General features: G+C 46.0%; 1 protein-coding gene across 1 annotated transcript in view; it reads left to right on the top strand.

Annotated features, from left to right (window-relative positions):
• The first annotated feature begins 18,126 nt into the window (after nucleotides 1–18,126).
• The window catches only part of SLC8A1 (solute carrier family 8 member A1), a 136,791-nt gene continuing 133,326 nt past the window's right edge, over nucleotides 18,127–21,591 (top strand). The window contains exon 1 of the mRNA XM_059828630.1: nucleotides 18,127–18,166. The gene's annotated coding sequence lies outside the window, so the exon portion shown is untranslated. The remainder of the gene's footprint in view (nucleotides 18,167–21,591) is intronic.

Raw genomic sequence — 21,591 nt, 5'->3', positions numbered from 1 at the left:
AGGAATTGACAGCTCTCATAAGAAATATATGTCAGAAAAGCGAGGATGTTATTAATATGGAAAAGGTAGTAAAAGTAATAAGCCATATGGAACAGCTACCAGACAGAAATCAGAGTCCATCAACAGAAAAGCAGAAACAGCACAATTTGTTCCCCTGTCTCCAGGCACAGGACTTGATAATAAATTCTTGTACCATGAAGATAAGAGATATTTAGATATTCTAAAAGTGTTTAACCTTTCTTATATCTAGAGCATATTTTAAGTTAAATTTCTAACACAGCTTATGGAAAGAGGTGCTATGACTCTTGGCGTCTCTCCCAATTCAAAGTACAACTAAAAAGGTCCCCAGAAATGAATCTGCAAGTCTGTCCATCACTAAGTCGCCACCTCCTGTGTGTATTAGATTATTTTGGGGTTTTTTTTAAATAAAACATTTCTTTTGTCCACAGGATTCTTGTCTCGTTCAGACCAGACAGATGAAGGTCTCTCATCTTGTTTAAAATTCAACATTCTGCTTCATCCACAATTTTAGATGCTACTTATCACACAGCACAAAGCTTACTTTGCAGGCAAACTTGCTTGTTTTCCCCAGCTCTAGAGCTTGTCTTTACAGGCCTTCAGCACACAAATGCACCTGTTTGCACAACATCACTACTAGCCAAGGTGATACTATTCCCGTTTTATCGAATGGAAACTATAATAGGGATTCAGGTCCAGGGAATGAAACAGGGATTCCCTTTCAGGTTTACGGGGAGAAAAACTGCATTTGAAGTGGCACAGGCTCACCTACCCTCACCTCCACATGGCTTGTCTCCTCTTATTTGATATCTGTCTATGATGCTTTGATTCAGCCTTTTTCCTCAAGCCATCCTAGCCTCCCTCCCAGCCAACCAGTCTCTTCCTCTACCAATATGCCCTTTTCCCAGCTCTCTCCCCTCGCCTTCACCTCAAAGCCAGACTCTTCCTTTGCTTCCCACCCAAAATCCTCTCCCCATCCTTTCCCAGATTATCCCCGCATCTCTCTCCCCACCTTGTGCAGCACAAAGAGTCCCCCTTTCTCCGCCAGGACTTTGGTACCCCTGCCACCAATGCCCATGCTCACGTTCCGTAACAAGACGTGCTACCTGCCACCCTGACCAACCACTGCAGTATCTATCTTAGCTATGGATTTGTTTCTCAGTAGCCAGTCCACAGCATACAGGAGGAAAGGGGACAGTAAATAAAGACCCAGAGCACCAGCTGACTTACCCCTAGCAGTCCTGGTCTTCCTGTTTCTCAGAGAACCAAGTCCACACATCTTCTACCCTTCCTGGGATTGTCTTTCTTCCACACCCTGGGCCCCAGGCTCATTGCCTTCCCAACAGTCCTGCTTGCAGGAGCCGGGAAAGGGGCAGGTGACTACGGACATGGGGCAGGTGACTGCAGACATGGGGCAGGTGACTATGGACATGGGGCAGGTGACTACAGACGTGGGGCAGGTGACTACGGACATGGGGCAGGTGACTACAGACATGGGGTAGGTGACTATGGACATGGGGCAGGTGACTATGGACGTGGGGCAGGTGACTACAGATGATAGTGGAGCTGCTGAACTGCCCTGCCTATGCTACAAAGAGCAGCTCATTGCCAGGCCAAGCTCGAACAAGCCACCACCACTCTCTGCCTTGTTCCAGAAACAGGGCTGAACTCTCCCCTGACAGAGCATTGCTGTGCTATATAGAGACCAGTGAATACGATCACACATCCAGAAGACGACAGGTAGCCTGGAGAAACTGAGACCAAATTCCTTAAACCACAGTCAGTCAGGGACAGCCTTACAGCAGAAAGCACTAAGCAAACTGATTTCAACTGCTGCCCATCCAAGGGATTAAAAGGGCACTTGCTTCCCTCAGAGTCTCCATCTTTTGAAAGCCCTCCCCCAAACTTGGCTTCTCCCAGACTGGAGAAGTTGCTGGAGTCCACAGTTGCAAACTCGACCTTCCTTTTGAAGCACCTGGTGCTGGACACTGAATGATACAGCAACTCCTATGTGGTTCATTTGTGAGCTCACCAGCCAGCTCCATCCTTCTTCCAACGTCCTCTTTAAACAGTCAAATAACTCATTCGATCTCTGGACACACTCCCGGCTCATCTGTCACCCACCACAAAGAGCAGGGACGGTCTGGGAGGCATCCCCAATATATTCACCCAGTGCTGAGCCATGGGAGTTTAGCTTGTACTGAGAAATACTGACTTTTAAAACTTCTCGGGTTGAAGACTAGTAAATATACAGGAGACAAAATTGCCCATGTCAGGCAAAGGGATAAAATAAGAGAACTAAATCTTTTCTCCTTCCCACCAAATTGGCAGACAGTAAATGCTCACCAGGTTTGCTTTGCAAGCGAAGCACTTCATAAAACAGATCAAAGCGCTTCCTGAATCTCAGCAATAGTACGGATCATTTCTGAGTAACACATCCCATGGAGAGAGCTCTTTGCAGGGGCTGCACCAGCCAAAACAGGATTAGCAAGTGGTAGAAATAAAAAGACATTTTCACACTTTCACTCTAGCAGTGAAAGCAGTCACTGCTAGGGTAACTCACAACGTGCAAAGTGCTTTCACTCCGGAAGATACCCAGGCTCGGGAAAAAATACACGCGATGAGATCCCACACCACCAAAATGCCACCACTTTTGAGGACAAGCACTGAAACTGTTAAATCATATTTCACATTCTTGTTCCAAGTCACTCAAGGGCATATGGAAAATGCTGACTGCAAGACACCTTCTACTTGGGCTCTTGAGATTATGTAGAACAAAATAGACTTCGTTGTCTCAAATATACTGCAAATATCTAACTGTCACCTGTCCTTGTATGCTACATTGTCATTATCCTTTGGAGGAATTAAAATGAAGAGTCCAACCAAAACAGGCTTCCAACATGCTTATTTCTGTAAATTCATATAGTGACACAGCCCCTCTCTAAACAGCCTGAAAACTCAATGGCAGGAAGGAAAAAACACAGGGAGAAAAGTTATTCTTTCAGCAGGTATACGGACTAGACATAGTCATTATACATCTGCCTGCACTTCGTGTGATCACATGCTGTCAGGGACAAATTCTAGGGGAGACACCACACAAACACCTCTTCCTTGCCATATTTGCCCAGGACCTTAGCCCACAGTGTAGGCCATAGTCGCTATTATCGTGTTAAACAATGTTTGACAGATCAACTCTGGAAGAGTTTTCTAATTATTTTTTTTTTAAGCTTCCTCTCATTTAGATTTTTAGTCTGTTCAGCATCTTCTGGCAAGGAGCTCCACAGCTTCATTATGCAACAAAGGATCCATGCAAAAGGATCCTTCCTTCAGTCTGTTTTAATATTGCTTTTTACAAAATCTTTGAACATTTTTCAGTTATGAGAAGCAGCAACTACTTTCTCCCTGTTCTCACTCTTATTCATGAACATGGAGGGCTTGATCACAGCCCTGTCAGTTGTTTTCTTTCCAGTCATATTTAAACTCTTCTTAAAGAGCATTCACCCACACCTTGGTTCCCAGATCCCCTCTTCCCATCCCTTCATTGCTCCCATGATATGCTCTGAGACTGAGTGCACAAACCTTCATGCCATGTGCGAGTCTGAGGCACATGAGAGGTTTATATAGCAGGATAGCAATTTTGTCTGTTTTTCTCTGGATAGCTTTCCTAATAATTACTCTCATCCCATTTGCCTTTTCGACCATGCCAAGCTGTGAATTGATGTTTTCAGAGCGCTATACACAATGTCTCACAAATCCTCAAATCCTCTTTGTAAATGGTACATGATCATTTAGAGACAAACAGCACATAAGCATATTGAAGGCTCCCCCCCCTCCCCAGACATCACTTTGCAGTTAAATAAAGTGAATTTTATTTGCAAGATCATTCTGCAGCTCCTCAGTCAGTTTGGACCATCCAGAACAGGTCTGTATCAGCAGCAAGCTTGGCCACCTTCTCTTAGATCCCCTTCAAAGACATGCAGGAGATTCCACAGGCAAGCTCTTCCCATGGAGAAAATAAGCGTTTATTCCTCCTCTACCGTTTAAAACATTTATTATCATGCTTTCCTTCTAGCTTCATCACAACTCCATTTCTTATTGCCATGTCCCCACTAATTCTGTTCTTTATTATGATTTCTTACTAACATAGATCTAGTTCCCTGCCACACGCAGTGCCACCACCAAGTTTGCAGAACATTTCTGAGCTAAACTGAGGACTCTGCAGTTTTGAGACATTTATTCACCAGCCTAATGTAACTCCATCTCATTTTCCTCTCTCCTTACCAGATAGCAGGGATGCAAATTTAACAATCTGCCAATCATGAAGATCTTTCAGAACATTGCTCAAGTTACTAGTGTCTTTATTCCAATTTTCTTCTTAGGTAGGACATGAAAAATGTCATTAGTTTCATCAATTAAAGCTTCTGTCTCCTAGCAACTCCCTTTCCCTGCCCCCACAGGTAGGGGAAACTTTGAAAACATCTCAAAAAGTCAAAGTTCTCAATTAAGGGTGAAAAAAAATCATACCATAAAAGTTAACAAGGGAACAGCGAATGAAGTGGCTGCACTGGAGAACATATGTTCATTCTGTAGAGACACTCCAGCTGACGCCAACAGCACACCGGCTGCTCCCATGCTTGTCATAGCACCAGTTGACTCATTTCCAGGCAGATAGGAAGCTTTAGCAGAATCACACCACAGTTTAGCTCTGCAACGGAGTTGAAATTATTAAGAATCTGTCACTGCTTCCAGATACACTGGAAGCACAGACATAAAATTGCTTGGATGTTTTTAAACCAGAATCCTTACACTTCTGGCAACCTTAAGAGCTTAGACCACTAAGAATAACTATATGGGCTTGAAAAGACAAGTTTAATCCAGAAGACTTTGCTACACTTTAAGCTAAGGCTAGAGTCTAGCTAAAAGCATAATTCCATTGAAAAAAGTGTAGGGTTTTACATAGATTTTTTAATTGCCTTGCTAAATCCATGTCTGAAGAGATCACATCTTCTCATCTGAACTGGCAAACCTAACGCTGTAGAAGAAAACATGCTATGTGGTCACGCAGGTTTCCAGAAGGACTAACCCATGGCCAGAAATATGCTGGGCAATGCTGGAGGTTTTTTGGTACCTACCCTCTAAGCCAATCTGCCTACATGGCAGTGGATCAGGAGGTCTCCCTGGAGATGGCTGGTCACCACATCCATGTTACAACAGGCTGCAACTGGATCTGCTGCAGTTCTTGCACCGTACAGGTTGCAACTGGATCTGCTGCAGTTCTTGCACCGTACAGGTAGCCATAAATGCTAGAAATGGGTAGACTCAGGGATCAACGTGCACTTTGTATACGTGGTCAGGCTCCTCACTAAGGCACCTGTTGGACTAGAGACACCACAGGTACCTTCCCACCAGCATATCCAGGAGTCCACCTGGACCAGCCTCCTGATGCTATACAACAAAGAAGCCAATGGCCTCCACCCGCCAGACCATCAAGAATTAAACCAGGCTACTAAACTCTGCAAAAAGCGTGGCCTTAAAATGACTGAAGTTATCTAAAAGCCAGCTGTTCCAGCTTTTCTAGACAGGCCTCAGTATGTCACTGTACTTAATAAACCATAAAAACTAATTCTTTCCATTTTCCTTCTTTGGCGCACATCCATGCATCCTCAGCTGCTTGTGCTATTTAATCTCCCAGCCAGGAGATGACACCAAGGAGGCTGTGGCACAGCAGCACTGTTAACCAGGGATAATTGTGGGGAGTGGGCAGGCAGGGAGACAAACATCAAACTGCAACTGCTTTGCCAGCAGAGAGCAGGGGGATCAGCAGAGATGCCATCTCTGCCAGCCGGGTTTTTCCAGGCCGGGCCAGGCTTTTTCGGAGCATAGCACAAAAACAAGGTTAAAAGCAAAAAAAAAAAAAAAAAAAATCTAAAACAGTTCTGAAGAAACGAATGCTCTTGGGAGGTATGGTGGGCCATTTCTAAACCAAGAGCTAACTTTTACAAAGAGCTTTTGTTAATTAGTATCACCTTCATTAGTGGAAACAACACACCCAGGGGAAGGGAGGGCAGGACACTGGAGGAAGAGCTCATCTGGATAAGCCTCCAGGCTGCAGCCCTGATCTGTATGCACAGGCAGACTTGCATACAATGAGATATATGCCCGTTTCCTCCTTTTGTGCTACATCAGGACCTACATTTGCAGCACAAGATCCCTGCCCCATACCCCCACCTTCTCTTGTCACACTGCAGACAAGCCACGTAGTGTGGCACCAAGCAAATACAGCTTTGGAAAGCACCGTGTCTTTCCTTCACACCCCTGTCCCATCCATTACAACACACAGATGACCAGACAGGGAGTGACGGGGCTAGAGACAATGTGTCCTCCTTCCAGGAAACTCATTGCTCCAAAAGCCCCAGTTAAAAGCTTTTTCAAGCGCTGTGAACAAGTCATGGATACTCATGGTCTATAGCAAAACAGAAAAATAAAACCTATTAGTATCGGGGAGGTCCAGGCATTTTTCTGAGACTTTTATGCTCCCGCAGAGATGTCCCAGCTCCCTGCCCCATCCCCACCTTGGGAGTGGAGCAACCCAGCCATGGTCTGGGGCTATACCACGCCACTTCCCGTGCAACTCCTTTGAGCTCATGCTTGATGCAATATTTTTTGTGTGCTAGAAAGCCAGCCTCAGCCAGCTCCTTCCAGCTGTGAGTTTTTATCCATCTCTTTGGAGAGAAGGAGGACTTTCATGCCACTTTGCAAATGTTGTCCCATTGTCCTTGCCATAGGAAGGAGGGGAAAATAACACCTCTTACTGCCCTCTGCACTCTCCCTCCCAAAATACAGCTGTCTAAAGCCCTCCTCAGGCAGAGGCTCAGCATGGAAAATTTTAGCCCCAGAGGTGAATGTCTCAGAAAGTTATAGGGAAATGAGAACAAAAGGGATTGAACAGAAACTGGTTTGTGACCTCAGTGCCAGTGGTTGCTACTAGAGCCCTGAGCAGGGATTGCTCGTGACAGGGTGAAAGCAGTCTTCCCTACACCACTCACGAAGATTAATCAAAGACCTCGGATATTTTGATTTATAGATCATATATTCCTAACAAGCATGTATTTATTATTATACAGCAGAAAACATCCATACAGATGACACACTGCTAAGCTAGAGCTGTCATATTTATTTATGCAGTCACTAGAAGTAATGTTATTAAACTATCCAAAGGAAGCCTTCAAAAGCAAGAAAAATAAATTCCAAATTAGTTTAAATGAATGAATTCATAATAATCACTGCTAAAGTATCAGGTGATCAATCTCTGTCTCCACTGCCTTCCAATCCTGAATATTAAGCTAGCAGAAGACAAAACACAGTGCAAAGATTGGGGTGTCTGTCGCAGGGGTAAATCCGGAGCCAGCCCACTCCCATGAACGAAACGCTCGGCTCTGTGCCTCTGCCCTGGGTCTGCTGGTGGGTAAGCGACAGTCATCAGCTCCAGAAAACTTTCTCATCAAACCTTTGGCTCTTGGAAGTAGAGAGAATCACAGAATAATTGAGGTAGGAAGGGATTGTGGTCAGGCTTGGACGAGGTTGCTCAGGGCCATGGCCACCTGAGGTTTGAGTGGTTCCAAGCATGGAGATCCTACACCCTCTCTGGGCTTCCATGCCCATGTTTGATTGCCCCTGGCAGGGAAAAAGATTTCCTAGCATATCTTCTTCTCCCAAGTGATGAGTGACAGGACAAGAGGAAATTGCCTCAAGTTCAACCAGGGGAAGTTCAGACTGGATATTAGGAAAAATTTCTTTCCTGAGAGAGTGGTGAGACACTGGAATAAACTGCCCAGGGAGGTGGTGGAGTCACCATCACTGGAGGTGTTCAAGGAATGTGTGGACGAGGCATTGTGGGACATGGTTTAGTCGGCATGGTGGTGTTGGTTGATGGTTGGACTTGATGATCTTACAGGTCTTTTCCAACCTTAGCGATTCTGTCATTCTTATTTTCCTCTGGCTGCTGACGTCATCCCCTCTTTATGCCTCAAGAAAAGAGTGGGGATGTTGGGGGCAGTGCTGATACTGTGAAGGCCAGTGCTGTGCCTGACATGGTGAGGGTCTTCTGGGTATCATTACCCATTAGCAGTAGTGGGAAGGTGAGAGTTGTCTCTGATGCCTGAGGTGCTCCTGAAATGTCCTCTCGTGAGCAACATCTTCCCACCCACGAATGCATGGTTCATGGCGGGTGGGGGGAGCCGCTTCTTCACCCAGGGCCAAGGCAGGTCTTTCACTTCTGAGGGCACAGAGGCCACCATTTAATCATCTCACAAAAAAAGAAGTGGCTGGGGCATGTTTCTGACAGTACAAAAGGAAGCAGCAGGCAAAATCAGCTCCCTTCTTCCCCTTTCTGCCCTCCAACTGAGAGTGAAGCAAGCATTTTGGGCAGATAGTCTTGAGGAAGGGAAAAAAATTAGGAAGCGTAACCTTTGAACAGACATGCTGTGTAGGACTGCTGCTCTGCCAGTCTGGGGCTTGCTTTCAGACCCCTGAGAACATGCAGGAAATTATTAACGATTACCTAGTAATTATATTAATTGCATATTAAATCTGTCCTGTGTTGTATGAACTGCATTAACAATATTAAGTGGCAATGTATGATGTATAAACAGTCATACCCAGCAGTAAGAAATTGTGTTTTCTCCTTTGCTTTCCTCACTCTTTCCAGAGAGGTGGTAAAGCGGGAAACCACTCATAGAGGCTGAAGCAGCTCTCACTTCTCCTGAGCAGGGGTAGGAAAAGAGAGGTTTGGGATGCCCCAGAGCTCTGCACTTGCAGCTTTATGGCCCCAACATAGGCAGTGTGAGCCCTTTCATGCTTTTCAGTGGGAAGTGATACGTTTAGGCTTTGTATTTCAGTTTATAGGCCATGAAATACTTCTGAAATGCTTCACCCTTGACAGGTTTATGGGCAGATAGAGATCTTCCTTTAATATTTAGTCATGTTCATGCACAAACTACCCGATTCTAGTCACGGTAACACTGACACACACCCTTGCATCACTCTCTGGATTTCAATATTTATCTACTCCAGTTTGTACTATTGCAGCGGAGGGGCGGGGGGGGGAGTGCAAAGAACTGCCCTTTTCCAGCCCCCATAGCTGTAGCTGCTACCTCCAGCAAGGCTTACGCACATCCAAGAGAATTCAGAGCCTGAAGCACAGAACTGCCAGAGGGAAAACAGAGACAACCCCTTCCACCGGGCAACCCTTGCAGTCACAAAAAGGAAAGCATTAACGGGGGATTTCAGTTTTGCCCTTTGTCTTCAAACACGTGCGTGGCCTCATTGTGCTCAGTCACATGCTGCAGGTCGCCAACATGCCACATTGGGACCTTTTTTTGACCCGAGGTAAAAGGTAGATGAACAAAGCTGGGAGGGTGACTCCCACTACCAATCCCTGAATGGAGTGGGGCATGAGGCTACTGAGATGTGTGGTGAAGGGTCAGCAAAGCAGTGAGCAGACGAGAGATTTCAAGGGGATGAGGAGCAGGACCGCATGGCTGCTTTTCTATAGTGAGACACTCGTGCCTACGAAGAGCTGAGAAACACTGGGCACCATGAAGGGAGAGGGGCAGGCACTGTCTGAGAGGCTGTCAGAGATGGAAGAAGGGCTCAGGCTGCCTTAGGAAAAGCCTTTCCTCAACTAAGGAGTTAGTAGCATGCATCCCTGGATGCATGTTCTCTCTGGAGCATGTCCAGAGAAGGATGACAAAGCTGGTGAGGGGTCTGGAGCACAAGTCTGATGAGGAGCGGCTGAGGGAGCTGGGGGTGTTCAGTCTGGAGAAGAGGAGGCTGAGGGGAGATCTCATCGCTCTCTACAACGACCTGAAAGGGGGTTGTGGTGAGGTGGGTGTTGGTCTCTTCTCCCAAGTGACAAGTGACAGGACAAGAGGAAATGGCCTCAAGTTGCACCAGGGGAGGTTCAGGCTGGATATTAGGAAAAATGTCTTTCCTGAGAGAGTGGTGAAGCACTGGAAGAGGCTGCCCAGGGAGGTGGTGGAGTCACCATCCCTGGAGGTGTTCAAGGAATGTGTGGACGTGGCACTGCAGGACATGGTTTAATGGGTATGGTGGCGTTGGGTTGATGGTTGGACTTGATGATCTTACAGGTCTTTTCCAACCTTAGTGATTCTGTGATCCTGTGATTCTGCAATGTGCACATGGCATTGCTTGTCTCAAGGGTATTCGGGTGTCACCCCAAGACTTCTCTCCCTGCCCTGCAGGTGCGACACTGTTCACAGAGAGCCCTATCTATGAACCATATGAGGTTGACAACACCAGGGAGAAACCCCGAATCTTTTCAACAGGCAGCAGGGTCTGGAATGAGGGGTGCTGCAGCAAGCAGTGGGCAGCTGCCAGTTCTTCCAGCACAAGCATGGGCCAGGTTTTCTGTTTCTGGACTGTCTTCCCTCTGGGAGCCAAAGCTGCTTGCTGCAAGTATCTGGCCAGAAGACAGCATAAGACCACCAAAACACTGAGGAAAGTACCATTAGGAAAATGTGAGGTGTGAGGAACAGCTTTGCTGGGGCTCCCATAGAGATGCCACCTCGTCCAACTATGAGCATGCCTGGCTTGGTCAAGCTAGCATGGAGCTAGTAGATAACGGCGGCTATGGATCAAAATACATTTTCCCAGTGAAAGCAATTTTGCTGAATTTAGACTCTTTAATTTTAGCAATACTCATCAGTGTCTCTTCATCCTGATTACAATGTTCATCTCCAAAAGCACTGTTTCCACAGAAGTGCTGATTAATGTTATCACACCAACAAGCTGATGAGCAGAAACGAAAACACTCTGGAGAAAAGTTGTCAAAATCCCATCACCCCGGCATGACTGCAGAAGCAAGGGAGCTCCTGAGCCACACTCCTCCTCCCACATGATGGAAAACTCCTTCCTAATCCCAGAGAGCTAAAAATGACCTCTGGGATTCCCAGGATGACGGACACCTTCAGACGAAATTCTGGGACCAAGCGTCCTTCAGATAAAGCTCCTCTTTTAGCCTGGCAGCTCCACTGGCCTGGGTGGATCTGGTCATGGTTTCATGGCAGGGAAAGAAACCAAAAGATGGGGTCTCCTGTCTATTCAGGACAAAGGAGAATCCGGCCATAAGCAAAGTGTAGAGCAGAGAAATTCTGAAATTCACAGTATTCAACCATTCAGGGCTCCAAAATCACCTCTGGCTGCAGAATGGCTGTGCTAGTGACATTCAGTCATGGCTGAACAAAACCTGCCCTTGGGTGCCTGCTCCTAGGTGGTTCACCGTGTTTGGAAATGTGCAACTCCATTCTTTCTGCCTCTCTCTTCCCTTCATCCAGCGTAAGACTGTGAACATTTTGAAACTTTCAACTGTTGCGTTGCTACACTTCTGTCATGTTTGCTCATGTTTTCTGGGACAGAGGAATTTTTTTGCTATAGCAGTTGTTGCATGTGCCACCTGCTTCACCGGTGAAAAAAAGAATTGCTTTTCCTAACTGCATTATAGCCGTACCTAGAAACCCAGCAGAATAAGACCCTTTTGTTCTAAGCCCGTTCGTACCTGCAGTAACAGTCAGAATTTGCCCCCTAAATCCAAAGAGACACAACAGCGGAAACAAAGTCTTACCATTTCTGTTTTGCACAGGAATGAACCAGAACGGGGAAAGGCCAAATGAGATACCTGGCTTCTGCTTGTACACCAAGCTTCAGTTGGTTGGTTTTCATAGGAAACAGTCAGCACCACCACAGAGTAATCCTCTTCCTGCACTGCCCTTGTGTGCTGGCTGTATAAAGCAACTGGGTTGCAGGATTGGCAAAGACCTGAGGCTACAAGCAAGGCACGGCTTGTAGGCAGAAGCAGTGAGTTGGACTAAGGTAACAATGCGACAGGAAAAGCCATGCAAAAGAGAACTTTCCACTTTCTACTTTCGCATCAAGTGCAGGTTGAGAATGATTTTTTTTTAATGACCCGGACTCAGATAATTTGAGAGAACAGGGTGGTGTTTGGGCAGCAGGCAGGAGTATCAGAGACGGAGGAGGTGAAGAAGTGGCTTAGACCCCAGTGGTGGTTAGGGAAGAAAAGAAAGTGTGGTGATTCTCTCTGGACCACCGAGGGGTGGCTGGAGAAAATTCCTATGCACTGTAAAACCGGCACCTCCTGTTTTCCAGGATCCACTGCAGGTATGAATTTTTGCTCCCAGGCTTACCTTTTGATGGCATGCTTGGAGAGCTCCCTTGACGATCAGGATGGGAAAATCAGAAGCAAAGGGGGTGTTTTATGCAGAATGTTCCCTCACTGGTAACCAAGCGTGCTGTCCTTTACAGACTGCTTGTCTCTGTTTGTGCTATTGTACAGAGGTTTCTTGGCTTCCCTCGCATAGTTTCCGTGGTGCGTTGGGTGCATTTGAAGCGTATTGTGTTACATAAAGCAGCTCATTTTAACGTCGCATGAATTGTGCCGTCGCCTCCCTGCCCTCTGCTTCAGGCGCACAGCAGCTATGTGATACGTATGAAAGATGTGACGGCCACAGTGAACTCTGTGCAGACTCATATGGCTTTTATCAAGCAACTGACAGTGCTATCGGTATGGGGCCCGATCCTGACCAGGTGTAAACTGCTGCAGCCACTCACACCAGGATGCTTCCAGGAAAGCAAATAAATCAAGAAAAAAAAGGCAGGAGGGTTTTTTCTTCTTTCTTGGCAACCAGCAGTTAATTTTTTTCCAGCTGTGGTTTTCAAGTTTTAGATGACAACCCAAATATTTTCACTGAAAACAAAACTTTCAGGGAAACGCTCTGTCTCTTCTACTTTATTTCCAAAGGCAAAACTTCCCTTCAACAAAATTGCAACCAGTGTTAAGACACTGCCTGGATCCTCTGTTTGCTTCTTCTGGCTGGGAATCTGGCCTGTTGAGACCTGAGGTTTCTAGCAGAGAATTTCAAAATTGTCATCTCTCTGATGGTTTAAATAAATGTAGGCAGCTGTCTGGGCCATACGTCTACCCTAGCCAAAATATTGTTCATTCCAAGTGGATTTGCTCCATTATAAATTGTCTACAAATAATTTAAAAAGGGACAGTGTTTCTTAAATTATCTTATCAAGCTCTTTAAATATTGAAATGCATCAAATATTAATGCTTGGCAGTTCAGGGTATCCTTAGCCCTGGTTACTGCAGTAGTCTGATCAGCGTTAGAGCCAGGTTCTGCCAGCCCTAGGACCTGAAGAGGTGGTACTAGCTAAGGGAAGGGTCATGTCCACCGGCCCCGTGGGTGCTCGGCTCCAGGGATGTTCTTTGCAGGAGGGAAATGTGGAAGCCCAAAGAGCTAGGACAGTTTCAGCAGGAGTGGAGCAAAGGAGTTAGCAGGCACAAGCAGGGCCAGAAGCAAACATACAATGATGCATGCACCGTTTAAGCATGCTGCTGATTGCATGTGTGGTCTCCAAGTCCTGCAGTGCAAGTCCAGGGTGAGCTGGTATCAGCAGACTCCTCCAATCACCGCCACAGAAGCCCAGTGCTCCCGGGCTTTTCAGTTCCAGTCTGGCCATAGAGCTCTCAAGTGTCTCAAGTTACGTGTAAATTGGAACCCATGTGGCTGTTTCTGAATTTAGGAATATCACAGGGACCAGGCTGCTGTGATCCTCATCTCTTCAGCCTCAGAGGTGGCTCTGTCAGAAGGTGGGAAAGTGCGAGATGAAAAAAAGCACTGCATGGGGATTGTACGTGTCAGGGATGGAGAAGCTACACCTGTAGAAACCTGAGTCCGAATGAACACAGCTAGTATCAGACCAGCTCCTCCTTCTCTTCCAGCAGAAATCCCAGAACGAAATTCAGGTCTTCTCTTTTGGAAGCCAAGGAGAAGGTCTGATTTAGCCGGCTGAAGTATCTCATTTGGAAATGTTGATATGCCATTTTGCATGCATGTTCCCAGGCTGGTGTCAAGTGAAAGGGAGCTGGGGAGACAAGACAGGCTCCCTGACTTCTGTATTTACCTCTCCCATCCAGGAACCAGGAATTTTTAGGACTTGTCCACCAGCATGTTGTCTGCATGGCAGATTGCCCCAGACTGCAATCCCTGGCGCTGCCACAAGGCTTGCAGCCAGGCGGATAAACTGGCAGGGGATCAGCAAGAGGGTTTTGATGGATTCCCTCTTTCCTTACTCCTACCCCACCCCACCTCAGGCCACCATGTGATATTGGAGATTCAGCAAAATCAACACGTTCTTCTGGAACATTTCAACTTTGACTAATCAGGAGAGTTTCTGACAGAAAAATGTTCCACTGGAAAATTTCTGACCAGCACTAATTAGCATTTTTTCTATTAGCTTTGTCCTGAAGGCACAGTAATTTATGCCTTGGTGAAATAAAGTCACTTAATGATCACTAAGAATTGGACACTCCCCAGGTTTGAGGCGTATTTGCTTACCCTAAACAGAAAAAGTCTTATTCACTTGCAAAGCTTTACATACTTAACGCAAGGAAAGAACGGCTGCCCGACTTTCTTGTGCTTTACCTGGGCACAGCCCCAACTGCATTTTAATCACTTTGCTTTAGAAAAAGGGGGAAGCAGTGGATTTTCCCTTGCAGTGCAGTATGGTGCAAGCAACATTGGAGACAAGCCGTGTATGTGGAATGAGAGGTGGACCACAGTCAAAGAGTTTGTAAGACAGTCACAAAAAACAACAGGAAGACAGAAAATGACCCAGGTGCCCCAGGAGTCCAGATTTCCTTGCTATTCCTCTGCCATATGACTATATCCTAAACTGAGTTTCTCACTGAATCGCAGGGTAATTTAGGTTGTGAGGGACCTCTGGAGATCCAGCCCCTGCTCAAAGCTGGGCTGACTTCCACATTAGACCAGGTTGCTCAGAGCTGCGTCCAGCTTTCATAGCACGTAATGCTACATAAACACACCTGAGCAGCACGTCTGAACGTGTTGAAGATGTCAGCTGCAGTCTGCCCCTCCACCCTTTCTCCCCAGCAAGCCTTTATTTTGGAACCCTGTACGAGCCAAATGCAGAATAACGAGTCCCTGGCGGTCTCTGGGAACGGCTGCGAATGCTGGGCATATGGCGCAGCTTTTGCTGCAGTGAGAATACAGCTACCAGGTCTCCCAGGAAAGCAGGCAGCTATATTTAAATCACTCTTGCGAAATTCACATTGATATTCATAAAAGACACTTCAACACCTCTTTGGTGGCTTGAAACTGCAGCAGACAGCATGGGAAAGAACAGTAGCGGCTCGGAAGACCGAGGCCCCGTTTCGTCTCAAGGCTATAGCGTTGACTGGGGCAGGCAGAGGACGGAGAGCACAAAGAAGCACAACCTCCTGGAACAAAACCCTGGAGATGCAGCGCCTAGTTGCTGAGTGAAAAGCTGGGGAGGATTTTCCCCAAGTGGGTGTGCAGCCCTGGGGGGGGTCCAGGGTGGACGGGGGGATCCCCGCAAGGGGACCAGGCCTCAGCAGATGAAGCCCGACCACCCTCTTCTGGCGCAGGCACCAATCCTGATCCCAGGCCTTCTGCGAATCCGCCTGGTGCCAGGCCAAGCAGAGCTGCGGACGTCCTCCACGTGTCTCACCACCGGCGATGGGCTTTCTCCCTCTGTCCTGCTTCTTTTGGGGAGTTGGAGACGACTCAGTGGGCATGAGGGTCAATGGTGTTTTATTTCCATCTCCCCGTGGCCCACGCGGTGCTTGGCAACACCACTGCCTATTTTTTCTTTTGCTTTAGGAAAATGTCTTTCACCTTATCACCCACATGCCCTGATACAAACTTCACCTCTCCCAGCAGGGACGAGTGGAAAAGCTCTTGATGGAAAATATGAGAAGCTCTTTGGCCGTGCTGTGTAGGGAGCGGAGTTCAAAGAGGGTGTCACTCATCCAGAGGGTGACACGCAGCGGCTGTGCAGAAGGGCAGATCAAAGCCAGAAAACAGCCTACCCCCTCGGCCTTTTGGTTACCAAAACTCTGAGTGCAGCATTATCACGTTATTCTTGAAGCCACATATGTTTTTCTTTAGTTACGCACACCTGTGGCTTTCAACATTTTCTTGATGGAAAGGAGGACACTTGAAATGAATGGAAGCAACAGTCTTGCTTTCCTTCACCCATTTTTGTAAGACTTCTTAGGAGCAATACATGTAAGTCAAGAGACCTGAAAACCACGTTAGTGCCAAATCTTGTTTGGTTTTTATGCTGCTTTGTGGCACCTTCATATCCATATCTGGACAACCTAGTAAAGCATAGAAATAAAATCACATTAATAACCCCGGGGAAGTCAAAAGTACTATTCAATATTTAAAATTAAGCAGGAATTTAAATGCTTTGCTGAATCATGTTCTTATTTGTACTAGAGCATAGACCTCCTGAGTCACCAAGCCTGTCTGACAGGCAACAGGGCTCAAGCACCCTCCTAGGATGAGCTTGGCTCCTGCTCTTGAAAGGCTAGAGAAGCCCCAGGACAGATTTCCAGAAGGGATGTTTCTGCTCCCGTTACTTCCCACCACCCAAAATGAGAGGCACTGATCATTTGGCATGCTAGAAACGGGAAGGTCCCCTTCATACCTACTCATCTTTTGCAAGTGATTCCTTTTGCTGCCTGTTTCATGCTTCCCTGGGACGCAGGGCTGTGCTCCCAGGGCAGCTCTTTGTTCTGGATGCCAGGTAGATGCTGGAGACCTCCCAGGATCCCCATCTATACCCCCCCACACACACGTCCCCTCCAATTTCTGAGACACCAAACAACAGGATTCAAATACGCCATTTGAAGCGGTATCTCTAAACAGGCCATTTGTAACTTAATAATGAAATAATGTAGTTTAGCATTAATTGTAGAGGTGGAGCTGGTGAGCCCTTAAAAAAACTGTTATTCTGCCAAGTGTTCAACAGATGTTTAGGAAAAAATCTCAAACAGTCAAGGTCATTTGTGTGTGGGAATATACAAGGAATTTCCTTCTCCTGCAATGAATCAAAACCATCAAGTTTCAGGATGACATTTTCAATGCAAGTGGCCTGAGTAGAGACACCTACATTCAGCCTTAGATATCTAAGTGCCTGAATATCTTTCACCCATTTTCTTTCATCCAGGGAGTCCAGTCTGAAGCAATCGATTAGGTCCCCAATATCTTCTTTACTCCCAGTTGCCACTATAACATAAAATAATAATGACATACACTTAGTCTTGCCCTTTCACTGGAGCCCTTAACATTCCCATTTGCACAGCAGAGATAACAAAGGGCAGAGTTAAGGTTAATTATATGACTGCTTTCCTGACCTGTGACACAGGGCTCCCTGTGCACATTTTTGTCCTTTATCAGCCCTTTCTGAAACAGAAACAGAGGAAGTATGGAAGGTAGCAAGGAGAATGAGGAGTGATTTATTCATAAATACAACTGCAAGGAGCTTCCAAACTGCAGCTTCCACTCTTCAGTGTTTCAGGCATGTCCCACGGTGGCTACTGTAATATCAGAGGAATGCTTACTCCTGCTACTGCTGCTAATCTGGGAGCAGTCACGTGGCTCTTCTATAATCTCTCTCTCTCCAAAAATTTGACTCTTAACCTTCCCTCGCTACAGACATGATGTATATTGCCTTGACATGCTTCCAAGTAGCAAACATGCAAAACCCTGACCTATAACCAAAGCAAAGGGGGGGGGGGGGAAAAAAAGATATTTCTGAGAATAAACTTAAGTGAGCCTCCAGGAAAGGGAGAAGCGAAATCTGCCTGGGTCATTTCTGTGTGCCCTCACCTAGGAATTACTTTGGGAAAAATAGCAAAATGTTACTCTGGGGAGAAGGAAAAAAGAAAAGGTGTTCTGAGGTGCAAATCAAAAAAAAAAGGGAGCCGCCAGAAAAGATCATTATTTATTTATTTTCTCTCATTTATGTGTCAGATGAAGCTGAAAGCTGCCAGATAGCTTCTTTTCGACAGCTTGAAGTTACTGTTGGGAACAGATCCATGTATGGAAGCAAAAGCAGAAAAGCATAGATAAGCTGAGATCCAGCTATGCAAACCATCTTTAGAGACACTTAAAGGACAAGCACCCCAGCTCCCTTCTTTCTGGTAAATTTAGAGACACTATCATATGAGGGCTTTTTTCCATTCTGCTTTACCCACAACTGCTGAGACTCGGCTGGGGTAAGTGAAAAGCAATTCAAGCATTTCTTGGGAACACCTAGGTATTCAGTTAGACTGACATCCCGAGAAAAGCCGTAAATCTGGGGCTGTGGGCTGACTCCAATAGCTGGATAGCGGTTAAGCTTTCTGAGTAAGGAACATGACATATAACAGCTTTGCCGCTGGAGGGACAGAAACTTTTCAAGTGTCTGAAAGATGCAAGAGAAAAATGTTGGAAAACAAGCGTTTTATCACTCATGAACTGGACGTACAGCCTGACTGATGTTCAAGCTTCGGCGGACGGAGGGGCAGGGGGGATTGGTGGTGGTTTCCAGTGTCTGAGTCTTTTTGTGTTTCTATTTAGAAAAATTCATAAAAATAGTCAAGGGGGTTTTCTTCTCTGGTCTGTCCTACTTTCGTTTTGAGAAACATGTCTCGTTTGGGTTGAGCGGACTGGACATTAGGAAGAGCTTGTTGTAAACGACTGTTGTTTTTCTTGGCACTTGAAGGCAGTTTCTCAATGTTTCTCTGTAGATTTGAGGTTGATTACATCCTGTGCAAGGATTTTTGGTACAGTTTTAACTGCCATTATAGTGTTGTGAAAGTCGACCCCAGCGAAAACAGCTGTGTGCTATTGTGAATATTTCCAAAGCACCAAAGTAATAGCTCTCCTTCAAACCAGCACTGAAATGTGTTAGCACTGTGAACTGGGCACTGTCAAAAAAGCAGAGTATACCCTTGGCAGAAAGGCTTTCTCCACGGAAGTGTTTTGTTAAAAAGAACACAAAACAAGCTTTTTGTAGCCTTGGCTTAAAATCTTGTTGGTTTGCGGTGGTACAGTTAAATGTGAGATTTTTCTTTACATGCTACAGAATGGCATTTGGGTAACAGTTTATGTGCTTTCAGGTGTTATAATATGGTATTCATACTCCCACTGCAAAGTGCTAGGTAAAGCTTTCTCATTTTTCAGGTGGTTAATAGACTGGAAAAAACATTAGAGCAGGTGAAGTGAAATTATACAGAAAGAACTGAAAATAATATCAGGAATATGACTGAAATTGTAGGAGATTTCCAGAGATATGAAGGATGACTGTAAAGGGAAATTACTAGACCACAAATGTCATAAACATTTCCATTCATGAATGAAAATGCTTTCCCTTGTCATTACATAAGAAGAACATAATGGAAGTGTTTGCTTGTAACTCCATAGCAGAGTCTGCAGTCGAGAGGGCCTGTGCATCCGGCCCTCATCTCCCCTTATTTAACTAGCATTTCCATGGATATTCCCACATTTCTCGTTTTTATACTCACTAAAATACAAATCTTCTCTTTGAATGGTTTTCTCTCAAGTGCTGAGAAGAAAATACTCAAAATTAAGCTGCAGCTCCAATTTGTATGTGCCAGGCAAACTTTGATTTTTTTTGACAGGTACCTTTTAAATACATATCACCTGAATGTAGAAATGCTAGCACAGAAATTAATCTTTAAGTAATGGGGGTCAATAGATAGCTTTCTAATTGCTATTGAGTCATTAACAAATAAACCTTTTTGCTGTTATTGCTATGAAAGAACACTTCAGCATTTCACACTTACTCAGATTGCTTCTATTTTCTGTTGAATATGGTTCTGTTCTATAGGTTGCTGTGAGCCTGCTGATAGATAAGAGCTTATCCCCAATTTTTCCCTTTTTTCTTTTTCCATCTCTTGGAAGCTATGCAGAATCACAGAATCACAGAATCACTAAGGTTGGAAAAGACCTTTAAGACCATCAAGTCCAACCACCAACCCAACCCCACCATGCCCACTAAACCATGTCCCGCAGTGCCACGTCCACACGTTCCTTGAACACCTCCAGGGATGGTGACTCCACCACCTCCCTGGGCAGCCTCTTCCAGTGCTTCACCACTCTCTCAGTAAAGACATTTTTCCTAATATCCAGCCTGAACCTCCCCTGGTGCAACTTGAGGCCATTTCCTCTTGTCCTATTGCTGGTCACTTGGGAGAAGAGACCAAAAAAAATGCTCTTCCCTTTCCCCAGAGACAAAGACTAGCTGATGTGCATGGTCCCGGAGCAAGGTGTTACCCAACAGTTTTGCTGGGCAGGTTGGGAAGAGGATGGCAGGATGGAGCTGGAAAAGCTGGGACCTGTTTAATTTGATCTGTCCATTTGGCCCAGCGGCTGGGGCAGTGTGGCCCAGCAGGCAAAGCCCTGGTGCCAGGAGTCATCACTTGGTTCCCAGTCCCAGGGCAGACCTGCCCAGGGACCTTCTGAATGACCCGTCCTTCGTGCCCCCCTCCTTCCCTCCCTCCATCAGAAGCATTTTCAGGCAGGCTGTGTTATCACTAATGTTTATTATTGTTATCAGTGTACTAGCTATTATTAATATTCACTATTGATTAGTCATGGGTATTGCTAGTGTTTGTTTGGTCCCTTGTGCAAAGCTGATGGGATCTCATTCAAAGACCCTAGACATGCGTATAGTCATATAAAGCATTAGCGATAGTATCACTAACATGTCTCTTAGAAGTGACTAGTCATTATGAGTGCTGCAGTCTCCGAGCATCCGCCACGAGGTCCTCCCACGCACCATTCTTTGCCAGAGTGCAGGGAGGAGAGGGGGAAGGGGAAGCTCTGCTCTTTCTCACAATCAGACAGAGCGAGGCTGCCGAGCTGAGTCGGGGCAGCACAAAACCCAGGAGTCGTAACAAGGTCAAAGCCGAGCTCATTGCTTATTCTCGCTAGCCGTGGACAACCGTAAAGCTGCCCTTGCCCCGGTGGCACTTGGAGCAAGCAAGAATATGTTTTGCATCTCGTGCACGGAGCCAAAGGCACGCAGGACTTCTAGGTGCACTGGTGGTTTGTGTTCCTAAATCTTAGTGGCTTTCAAAAAAAATACCAACACGCTTGGTTTACAGACATCGGGTCTGAAGAAGTCTTTGCACCTGACATCCACAACTGGTCCCTGAATTCAGACTTTCTTGTGAGAAGGGAAAGCCATGTTTGTGGTTTATAGTGCACCCAGGAAGAGAGCAACCTCAAAATAAATCACACAGAGGAGAGCTACACCGTGAAGTCGCTCAGTGAGGATTTCGCAAACTGGCTGTGGCTTGACATAAGACCACTGTATATTCTCCTCCTTCAGACAACTTCAATATTTTATGGTGATTCCTGAAGGACGGAGTTTGGACACCACCTCTGTCTTTTCCTTAGTAAGTCAGAAGATTGGAGCAGACTATGGGAACACATTGACAGACTGGTCCACTTCTCTGGCCAGATACGTTTTATTGCCTATGTTATAGAGAAATGGGCTTTATGTGACAGCTCTGCCTGTTCCCAGCCTAGAAACCTGCAGACCCATTTGCCAATTCAAATCCGGTTTTCCCAAGGAATTGAGCCCTGAAGAATATGATGTTCCAAAAAAATCTGAAAATGGGCAGCTGTCATC

Source organism: Gavia stellata, chromosome 23 (assembly GCF_030936135.1).
Source record: "Gavia stellata isolate bGavSte3 chromosome 23, bGavSte3.hap2, whole genome shotgun sequence".
NCBI classification, from domain to species: domain Eukaryota; kingdom Metazoa; phylum Chordata; class Aves; order Gaviiformes; family Gaviidae; genus Gavia; species Gavia stellata.
This window is presented reverse-complemented; position numbering and strand designations above follow the sequence as displayed.